Source organism: Rhinopithecus bieti, unplaced genomic scaffold (assembly GCF_001698545.2).
Source record: "Rhinopithecus bieti isolate Rb0 unplaced genomic scaffold, ASM169854v2 scaffold_3948, whole genome shotgun sequence".
NCBI classification, from domain to species: domain Eukaryota; kingdom Metazoa; phylum Chordata; class Mammalia; order Primates; family Cercopithecidae; genus Rhinopithecus; species Rhinopithecus bieti.
In genome coordinates, this window is record NW_016804646.1 from 3,147,311 (window position 1) to 3,158,529 (window position 11,219).

An 11,219-nucleotide genomic window follows, 5' to 3' on the forward strand; every position below is an offset into this window, starting at 1 on the left:
CATTTTTTTTTTTTTTTTTTTTTTTTTTTTGTAGAGACAGGGTCTTGCTATGTTACCCAGGCTAGTCTCAATCTCCTGGCCTCAAGAGATCCTCCCACCTTGGCTTCCCAAAGTGTTGGGATATCAGGTGTGAATCACTGCACTCAGCCCGTTCCAACACAGGTTATGCAGAATAATGTCTTCCCAGAGGTGTTCACATCTTGATCCCCAAACCTGTGAATATGTTAGGCTACCTGGGAAAGAGGAATTAAGGCTGCAGATGAAATTAAGTTTGCTAATGCACTGGCCTTAAAGTAGAGAAATTGTCCTGGATGGTCCAGGTAGCCACTGTAATCACAGGGTCCATAGAAATGGAAGAACGAGGCAGATGAGTAGGTTAGAAAGATGAGCTGTGATGTGAGAAGGGCTCAACCTGCCTTTGCTGGTTTTGGAGATGGAGAAAAAGTCCGTGAGCCACAGAGTGCAGGCAGCCTCTAGAAGCTGGAAAGGTAAGGGAACAAATTCTCCCCTGGAGCCTCCGGAAGAAACCGGCTGCACTGAAACACCTTGATTTTAGCCCAGGGAAACCCATGGTGGATTTCTAACCACGGGACTGTAAGATGGTGCATTTGTTTGTGGTAATTTATTATAGCATCAGTAGGAAACCAATGCAGGAGGAGAAGGAGATCTACAAGAAGATCTACCATTTACTGAGTGCTTCATGTGCCAAACCCTAGGTTAAGCTGGGCTAAGTGTGGTACTTGCTTACCTCACCCATTACACTCAAGGGCCTTTCATGAGATGGGCACTAGCATTACTCCCACTGGATGAGTCAACTGAAGCCTGGCAAGTTTAAAAGTTCTGATTTCAAAGCCCCCAGCTCCTATCCACTTATCCATGAGCTCCCTCCATGCTTCCGTTGAGTAAAGAAGACAAAAATGCATGCCTTGTGGAATGATGGTACACCAAGCAGAACCATCCATCGTTGTTCGGAGATTTAAATTTTACAAGTGAAATCACAAGCCTGATGAGCACATCTCTGAGTTACTGGAAAACTATGTCAATGGCTCAACCATGCAATATTGGAGGCTTCCTAGATGCCTTTGTGGAATTATCTTGCATGCAGTGTTCACAGTGAATTTCTCCAACACTGCTTTCTGACTGAACCAAATCTGACATTCTTAATGGCCCAAGAAAAGCCTCTCCCTAATAATGATATCAATGATGTCACAGAAATCAAAGGTGACAATTATAATAGCTGTCTGTAGCGTGAAAGCAGGTGACTCCTTCCCACAGAGTCACTAGAGTGCAAGAAGTCAAGGATGCAAGACCCAGCAGAAACTATGGAAGGTTATGCCCATGAAGTTTGACCCCTCAGGGCTAAGATGGCAGATTCTGCAGGAAGAAGCATCTTTTTAAGAATGTAGAGTCTTCAAATCCTTCAGAAAAAAATTCCAAGTACATGTCATTAGGATTCTTTAATGAGAACAAAGCATGAGTGATATTCTACAGTGTCAGAGACAGTCAGATGTCTGACAAAGACGTGTGCTCCCCTTCCACAGTATAGCAGTGTTGCAAGGAAGTGAAGGAAGTGAGTGCCTGGGCAAGGACCACATTGTCCAGCTCCTCTTGCATCTAGATGGGGCCATGATACCAGTTCTTAAGAGCTGGAAGCAGATGTAATGTGTGGTTTCTGTGGGCTGAATTAAGAGGCTAATGTATCTTCACCAACCCGTTTTTTCCCCCTTCACTGTGAACATGGAAGCCACATGGAAAAGATAATGGAGCCATAACAGGAAGGGAGCTTGGATCCCTGAGTCACTACGTGGAGGTCTGTCTACTGAACAAGCTTGCTGGACTATTCCATAAGCAATAAATACAACTCTATTAACTGCAATTTCAGGGCTTACCTGTTACAGCTAGTAGCCTTATCATAATTAACATATACATTCAAAAGGTCAAGAGAAGCCACCTCATGGTTTTGGGATTTGGCAGCAAATCTCATAAGTACCTGGGAGAGAAAGTTGGAAGTTATTTCCATGTGTGGTGCATAGCAATAAAGAATCCTTCACAATAGTTTCTCACAAGGCCTTTTGCCAGAGTTATTAAGGTCACCAATCTTTAAAGCTCAAAGTTCTGTCTGTTGGCCTGGAATTGATTTTGATACAGAAAAGACTGTAAAGGCGCACATTATTTGCCTCACCCTAAGAATCAATCGATATTGATTTTGCAAGACCTTTTCAGGGGAAGAACATCTTGCTCATAGATGATACCATCTAAAAACAGCTCAAAATGCTTCTCATTTCAAACTCAGAAATATGCCACAAAAAGCAGCTGTGCTGGTATTATTTGCAACATATAGATCAGGAAAAAATAATGCTTCAATGGTTCTTCATATCTATACATCCGCTGAGCTTTAGAAGGTTGTGCTGCATAGCGAGGGGAGAATATCTCAGGCGGTCTCATTGCACTAAAACACCCTCAAGCAAGTAGTTAGGTTTAAAAGATTATGCAGTCCATCAAGGATACCCTGAAGCACCTTGTTGAAGGGAATTGAGCCCAGCTTGGCCTTTGAAAGGCTACCATGCCTGAGCGAGCAAGACTCAGCCCTGCAGCAACTGCAAGCCTTGTTTCCAAGTAAATGCCCCGTATTGCAGGAAGAAAGGTTGACCCTTTTCACCTTAGGAGGAACGTTTTCACCTTGTCTCTGAGTGACTGAGGTCAAATCAGAGAGGAAACTGACTCAGACTCAGCAGATCTTGGTTCTGCTGCTGCTTCCACTGCGCACCGAACAGCTTTGTCCCAGTTGTACTGAGGTCTTAGCCTGGAGGTGTCCGAGTCCTCTCTTGTCCCACGCAGGACTACGAGGGAGTTGGGAAGCACTCCCAGAAGGGCCTCCATAACCATCCAGCCCCTCCACCCCAGCTCCACACTTTCCAAGGGTGCTGTTTTCTTAACCCCTATCTCCATTCATTCATTGGACGCTGGCAACCACAGATACTTTACTATGAGGTTTCTGTTGCTATATTACTATTACTATCAGGTTGATCATATGAAATTGCCATTTTTATAGATCAAAACTAGACAAATATGTGCAATTTTGTGAGATTTTACTTAATACAAGATATTTACAAGGCAAATAAAATACCAGCACTGTAATAGCTACAGCTCCTTGAGTTTCTGCTCTGTCACAGGCTCCACACCACATGCTATCCATGCAGCCTCCACCACGGAGTGGCCGCAGCCACTCTCCTTCACTAAATGCCCTGCCTCCCTCCTCATGAGTAAACATCCATACACAAAGGCACATCACAAATCTTGAAAAGGATGCACAATATATCTTATATATTTTATAATCCAAATTATTCTCTTTAAAAACTATTAAATTCTCACTATAAAAAAGAAATAGAAATTCCAGATGAGTAAAATGTAATCTTGATGTATCAAGAAATGGTGCAATTTCCGATAATGCCATACTTAAGACACTGACTCTGCTGGATGCTGAACCAGTTTCCTGGTTGTTCTACAAAACCAGAGGCCAATAGCTTATTGCTGGGATGAACTCCTGTTACCAGCACCCAACACAATTCCTGGCAGGATCACAATCCTGGTGAACAGGAATAAACGACAATTATCCTCTTTGACATAAAATATTAAAGTTCATAACTTTTAAACGTATGGCTTACCTAACATGTAACTATTAAAAATGTGTTGCACTCTCATCTCCGCTTCAGTAAAGAACATTTTCTTTATTCAAGCTCGATTTGCCTTGTTTTGATGCCATTTTATGCATTTTTTTAATCCTTTAAATTCTAGTAGTAAACATCATCAGTAAAGAATCTCAGAAAACCAGACAAGAAAATGAAGGTATTTGCTCTAGGCAGAGTGTATTGGGGCAAAACCATTGGCCCATATCAACAGCTCTAAATACTATCGGTATTTCCCAGTCCAGCTTCTGCATCTAGTGTTGTGCAGACTTGAATTCTTACATCTGTAAAATTAAGGGGAAAACCCTTTTATCTTCCTCATCAGTAATTTGTAAGTTTTAAAAGTGAATGATCCATCATACTTTGAAAAGAGCTTTACTCTGTAAGGAAAACCAGTTTAATTATTCTTTTTAATAGCAATCTTCTACTGATCTGTCTGCATTTAGGGTTGACATCAGAAGAATGAAGGAGGGGTGTCCCTTGTATTTCCATCGGTGGTTTCTTTAATCGCACTGCTGGCTGTCACGTTCCATGGAAGCCCTCCACAGTCTGGCTGTAAGCTGTGCCCTTTGAAACCTGAACAAGCCACCACAATCCTCCTTCTTCCTTCAATTAAAGATCCTGCCTGGGAATTGTCTCAGGTGGTTTAAGGATACAAACTTTATTCTTTTTATCATGTGCGGTTATTGACCAGACATCACCATCATCCCAGTAGAGTACTAGCTATTGATTAAGGGCCCACAGGGATGGCCTGGGGCCCTGAGAACAGGTGTCAGCCTAGAACAAGGTAAATCTATGAGACATGCCCTCAGCTTCAGGGACTGTGCCCTCGCTGTTGGAGGGAGCAAGAGAAAGGGGGAAAGTAAGTATTATTTAGTCACAATCAATTGCTATCACTGGGTGGAAAAGAACAAAAAGGCAAGAATCTATTAAAGTCTCCTTACTTAAAGGAAACTTGTAATTAGTATTTGATGTGTCGGTTTTTATAATGAGACTGCAGTGGTCTGATAATGCCACTCCAGCCCGCTGCGAGAGCGCTTTCCATTTTAAATCCCTGCTTTAAGGAGCTTAACGCCAGTCATCAGTGAAATCATCTGGACTGGGCTTAAACTCTGAATTTCATAGAGATAGGCATCACCACCGAGGGAATATGCTTCTTTTAAAAAACAAAAAGCCGCCTCTCTCTATTTGGTCCCTGCAGGATTGTGTCTTCAGTCCACCCTTCCCCAGCCCTCCCGCGCCCTCCTGCCCCATGCACCATGGGAGACACCACCATCTCCAAGGGCCCATTTCTCACAGGGCTTCCCCTGCAGCTTCCCTGCTCTGCCGCAGGAACCACAGAAGTCGTTGTGACTCAGCCCTTCCCTCAGCCATGCGCTTGCCAGGCCTCACACTTGGAGGACAGAATCTTCCGCTGGGAAGTGTGTGGGAAGCCCAGCCCCACTGGACAGCAACACAGAGCTCACTGGCTTGGCAGATCCACGGTGGCAGGACCTCTGCTCTGATCACTGGCGTGCACCGCACTGCACAAGCATCTTTGCAGCGCATCACAATTTTGCATCCAAGGATTATCTCAGCGTTAAACAGAGCATCACACAGGCCGTGGGAAGCCACTTGGAAGAAGCTAAGCATGTAATACAATGAAGAAATACTTTGTAGTCCGACCTCCACATACTAGTTTGGTGATCTTGAAAAGGGGATTGAAAAATTATGAGCTTTGTTTAAACTGGAAAATCGTAATACCTACCCACCAGGCTTGACTACTTATAAGCTACATGATTTGGCCAAATTATTACCTTCATTAAACCCCCATTTTCCTATCTAGAAGATTAGTTTAATAATAACAACACTTACCTCATACAGCTGTGATGTGAGTTAATTGAGAAAATTCATGTAAAATTCTTAGCGTAATATTTGAAAGATAGTGGGCATTTATTAAACGTTAGCCAATATTAGTCATTATTCATCCATTCCTCTATTCACTTAGCAAAGGTATGAGAATTAAATGAAAAAACATACACAGAATGCCTAGCTAAATATCTAACACATAGTAGGTACTTGACACAGTTTCATTTCCTCCTTCCCTTTCACAAATGGGAACACTGAGATGCAGAGACACTGAGGTCCTATCATATTTAATGTTGCTGCTAAGATCTCTGGATCAAGCAAGTCTCCTGCAAGAAGAAATGGAGAGAGAGAAAGGGAGGGAGAGAAATCTGAGCATCTCATATCTGCTTTAATTGATTTACTTCAGGTCAGACGCCAGGAGCTGTGCCATAGGTGGAAGTCCATTTAGCTGACTTGGAAAGCTCTGCTCTTGACCTCTGAGGACTGAGAGGTCTGTGAACTCATCTGAGTTGCTAAGGCTTTGGCCAGAAAGGAAAATTTCTCAGCCGCTTTTTCATACCGTCGAAATGAATTAATTTTCTAAATGGAAAATTGAAGTAATTAGGTTGTAGATTGAGTGACATTTGCTAAGGTGAAAAGCAGGGAAATTTTTATATCCTTTATTAAACAGTTATTAGGTATATTAAGCAATATGGAGTAATTACTTTTATTCCCCCAAATGTGATTATTCTTTTCATGCCAAGACAAGCTGAAACTCACAAGGATCCAACAGACCGTGACTATGCAGAAAAGCACAAGGTCGTATTACTACCGCTCTTCCTGGGACCTCCGTGGTGGACTGGGCAGGTGGAGAGAATGGCCGCCAGTCAAGTGGAGCAGCAGAGGAATGTGGTTCTCAAGATGGTGTTCTGCTTTCTACATACACCGTGGACACACACCCTTGCATATATGTTTCATTTTACCCAATCAGCCTGTCCAACAAGGAAACTGCCTCACCGATTCAAATTATTTTGAAGAGCACCTACTACATGCTGGACACTGTTCTGAGGTCTCCCAGCCTACAGTCGTGAGAATAGCAGAGCAGCTTCTCACCTTCGTAAGATTTGCATTCTAGAGGAAGAAAACAGACAACTAATGAAATACATCAAATATATTAATATGTTCAAAGATCACTGCTATGGAGAGAAGGGAAATTTACTGACAGGTGCAGTTTTAATGAACCTCTAGGGTAGGTGAGAGATTTAGCCAAGCAGCTTACTGGCAAGAGCATTTTAGGCAAAAGAATCAGCGATCAGCAGGCACAAAAGCCCTAAGATGGCCCGGAGCACGGCCAGGGGGCCCAGGACCACCAAGAAGCAGGGACCGAAGAGTGACTGAGTAGGGGGTGGGTGGTTGGAGGAGGAACTGAGAGCTGGGGGAAGGCGGTCACCGTAAGGACTTTGCTTTTTATTCTGAGCAGGGAAGTTCTCACTAACAAAACACACAGATGCCCCTGAAAACGGAATACAAGTGGTTTTCGGAAACTCTCATTCCTCTGATGAGCATTGGTCCCATCTCCATCTCCCAGGTGATGAAATGACACATTTGTTTTAATTATAGAGTTGCCCACTGATCTGCATCGTTCCAGGTCTAGGAAAGGCAAGGAGGGGACAGAAATAGCACCTGGCACAAGGATGAGATCCATTTTTAGAATATTGATTATGAGACCCAAAAGAAACTCCTGTGCCTGCCGACACAAAGCGTAATTTCACCAGGTCACTGCATCTCTCCAAACCTCGATTTTTATATTTGAAAAATGAGTGATTGTGAAGATCACATGAGGTGGTGCATTTAGAACATTTGACATTAACTCAGGACTCAATAAATGGCAGCTATTTTTATTTAAAGAATGACTTCTTATTTCCAAACACAATTCCTACCTCCAATTCTGTGTTCTTGAGCTTTCTTGCTCTCTGAAAAGGATCCTTGGCTCCCGCCTCAATACCCACGTACCCACCTCCTACCACATCCCCATCTTCTATTTGATGCCACTGTCTTCCTCAAAGTTTTTCCTCCACTCCCTTAAATCAGGGGTTCTCCTCAAGGAAGACTTGGTGCCCCAGGGGACATTTGGTAATATCGAGAAATATTCATGGTTGTGATAACTGGAGAAATGTAATACATGGCTCTTCATGGGTAGAGGCTAGAGAAGCTGCTATATGTCCTATAGTGCACAGGGCAGCCCCATACAGAGAATTATCTGGCCTCAAACGGCAATCAGGCCGCAGTCGAGAAACCCGGCGCCGACAGCCATAAGCAAGGCATCACCCTTTCCTTCACATTGTAAGTCCTTATACACCTGCCTCTTCCCGATTGACTCTAACTGTGTGGTTCACCATTTCCCCAACAGCTCTGGCACAGTTCCCACCCCGTGGTGGTTATGGTCAATGACTAAGCGAGTTTCCCAAAACAGAATTGCATGGGAGCAACTTTATCACATAACTCCTTCTGAAACCTGCTGACCAAATGACCAGAGATTTGGGTTCCTATTGAAAATTTCCATATCGGCCCAGCGCAGTGGCTCACTCCTGTAATCCCAGCACTTTGGGAGGATCACCTGAGGTCGGGAGTTCAAGACCAGCCAGACCAACATGGAAAAACCTTGTCTCTACTAAAAATACAAAATTAGCCAGGTGTGGTGGCAGGCGCCTGTAATCTCAGCTACTCGGGAGGCTGAGGCAGGAGAATCGCTTGAACCTTGGAGGCGGAGGTTGCGGTGAGCTGAGATCGCGCCACTGCACTCCAGCCTGGGCAACAAGAGCAAAACTCTGTCCAAAAAAAAAAAAAAAAAAAGAAAGAAAATTTTCATATTAAATTCCTTCAATTTCCATATACAGTTTGAGACCCTTGCACTCTAAGTGGATCAAATAAGATCAAATTAATTAGTACAATCTCTGTAATTGTTTTCCAACACAACAGTAAGGCCTTAGTAGAGAAGAAAGACATGAATGTATTTTAATTTAAAACACGTTATGAGGCACAAAATGCTACCAAAGATGGCCGCCTTATTGGGGTGGAGGTGGTTGTCCGAGACCCTGCTCCCCTGGGGCGCACTACAGTAAGGCTTCACGGAGCACAAGGTCCTCTTCACAAGAGGAAGGGTGGTCCATGCAGCATCTTTCTCCATGTTGGGTAGATGCAGGAGCAAGGGTGTGGAGCTGATGTTAACCACCACCTTCCCAGTGGCTGGTGTCTCTTTGCAGTGCTTGAAAGTCACAACCATTTGTGCTAGGCCTGCCCTTTTCTTTTCAGCTTATGCAAAATTATCAAGATTCCCTTACTCTAGAGAAATGTACCATTACTGCACAAATAAGGCATGCAAAAGAACTTGGAAACTAAGGAGCCTCATGAGACAGAAACTTAGAATCAATATGTCATGGGTAGAGCCAGCTATCTGAAAAGAAGCCAACCCTAGAAAGTGATTTGTGAGTGAGCACGTGAGGAGACACGGGAGCATCCAAGCCCGCACAACACAGCGAGGGCTTAATTTCAAGGGAATATGTTTGAATACAAAAGAAAGTAGTAACCTAAGCCGCCTTCTTGTCAGTTCACTTTGCTATCACAGTATACAATAGACTGGGTGGTTTAAACAACAGAAATGTATTTCTCACAGTTCTGGAAGCTGGAAGTCCAAGATCAAGGTGCCTGTCAGTTTGGTTTTTGGGGAGGACCCTCTGCCTGGTTTGCAGCCTTCTGTCTCCGCATGTGGCAGAGAGAGGAAGGGTTCTGGTCTCTCCCTTTTCCTACAAGGGCACTAATTCCATCATGTGCTCCACCCTGGTAACCCCATCTAAACCTAACCACCTCCCAAAGGCCCCACCTCCTAACTCCATGCCGTGGGGGATTAAGGCTTCAACATATAAGTTGAGGTGTGGGGGATGAAAGACACAAACATCCAGTCCACAGCAGCTACTGATTCTTGACAGATAAAAGACTACATTCGCAGAAGATCGTGTTCTCATGAGGTCTAGAGAAAGGGAAGTAGTCACTGTCGACCTCTCCCAACACCTTCTAGAAGTTTTCATCCCCTGGCTTTCCCCTGCCTCTGTCTAGCTCTGTCTCAGGCCCCTTCACTCACTCTTCCCCTCTCCAAGCCTGTTTCCTCATCTGTCACATGGAAGACAGCAGCATCTGCCTCACTAATATGGTCACTGTGAGGGGTTGGCACATGGGAGGCCCTGATCTGTGTTAACTTCCCTTCTCTATGTTTGAAAGTTTACTTTCATCTCTGCCCAAGTCACACTGCCATTTTCCTAGTGTGGTTAATCTTAGGTGTTAGAGAAAAGCCCTTTGGTTGAATGAATTTAACCAAATATTAACATATTCCTGATTAATAAATTATTAATCCTTCAAAAGGCATTTGTAATTTTTTAGGGACCATGTTAACCAAAAAGATTAAACAACCGGTAGCCTTGTGAACTTCAGACAATACGACACAATGAAATGAAAAAAGTTCAGGCTAATGTTGATGAGGAATCAGACTTCGACATCAGCTGCCCAAGATCGTTTCATTTCTCAGCCTCATCTTCCACCCAAGACCAAAGATTCTCTATGAGTTTTGCATGGAACTGCCCTGCATTGTCAGTGACCTTTTCCATTTTAGCCCAGTTCTCTCCAGGCCACACCACACTTCCTCCCTGCCACTCTTCTCCAGGCAGATACATTAGCATGAACACAAAGAACTGAGCACCCAGCCCTATACTGTCCCCCTGCACTCCACCACGTGCACACCATTATTTGTCCTGAGGTGACCTGAAGCAGTGTATGTGGTTCTACACATGCATGCACTTTGGGTCAGCAAAGAGGTAGCAGAAGCAACAGCCACCTGGAGCATCTGAAGGACAGGGAGTTAATTCAATTTCTATCGAATGGCTCAGAAAACTACGTTTGTCAGCCACCATGCCAAATGCAAAATCCCAGAATTATCCCTCAGTTCCGTGGTCTGAGACATATCTTGTGATAATGAATTTGGATGAATTCCTTAATCGGACAGATCTGGGTTTGAATCTCAGCTCTATCATTTAATACCTCTGCACTTTCAGAGAAGTTATTTATTCCTTTGAAGCTTAAATATCTTGTTCAGTAAAATGGGTTGAGAATGGTGTCTTCCTCCCTGGAAGGGTAAGCTGAGATCTCAGAAGCTGAGACCAACACCCATTGCCTTTGAAAGTGCTTAAAAACCTGTAAGCTGGTACCATTGTTGTTGGTGCTATTACCATCTCCCGGGAAGCAAGACGTCTGGTCCTGCTCAAGCTCCCCGGGCACCCTTGCGTGGGCCATGCTAGAATTGGGTGCATGGTGCTCCTTTGATCCCCATGCTCCCATCCTGCAGAGCCAGCTGCCCTCCAGTGGGTTGATTCTTGAAGGATGTACGTTTTAAATATTCTCATGCACTAGCCTGCTCATCTCCTCCAGTTTAATGGTTTTCCTAAAAGAGATAAAAGGAGTGAACTAGATATTACTGAAGCAGTGGAAATTTGAATACAGTGAATGGGTGACAGAGAGGCAAAATTTTCATCTAGTTCCAGTGATTTTGTAAGATTTGCCAGTCATTGCCCACCAATGTCTCTGAATTACAGAAGCCCCCAGACACTTCCCACCCGTCTCTGCCTTCCCATGTTCCAGCTGTCACTCCCTCCCACAGCA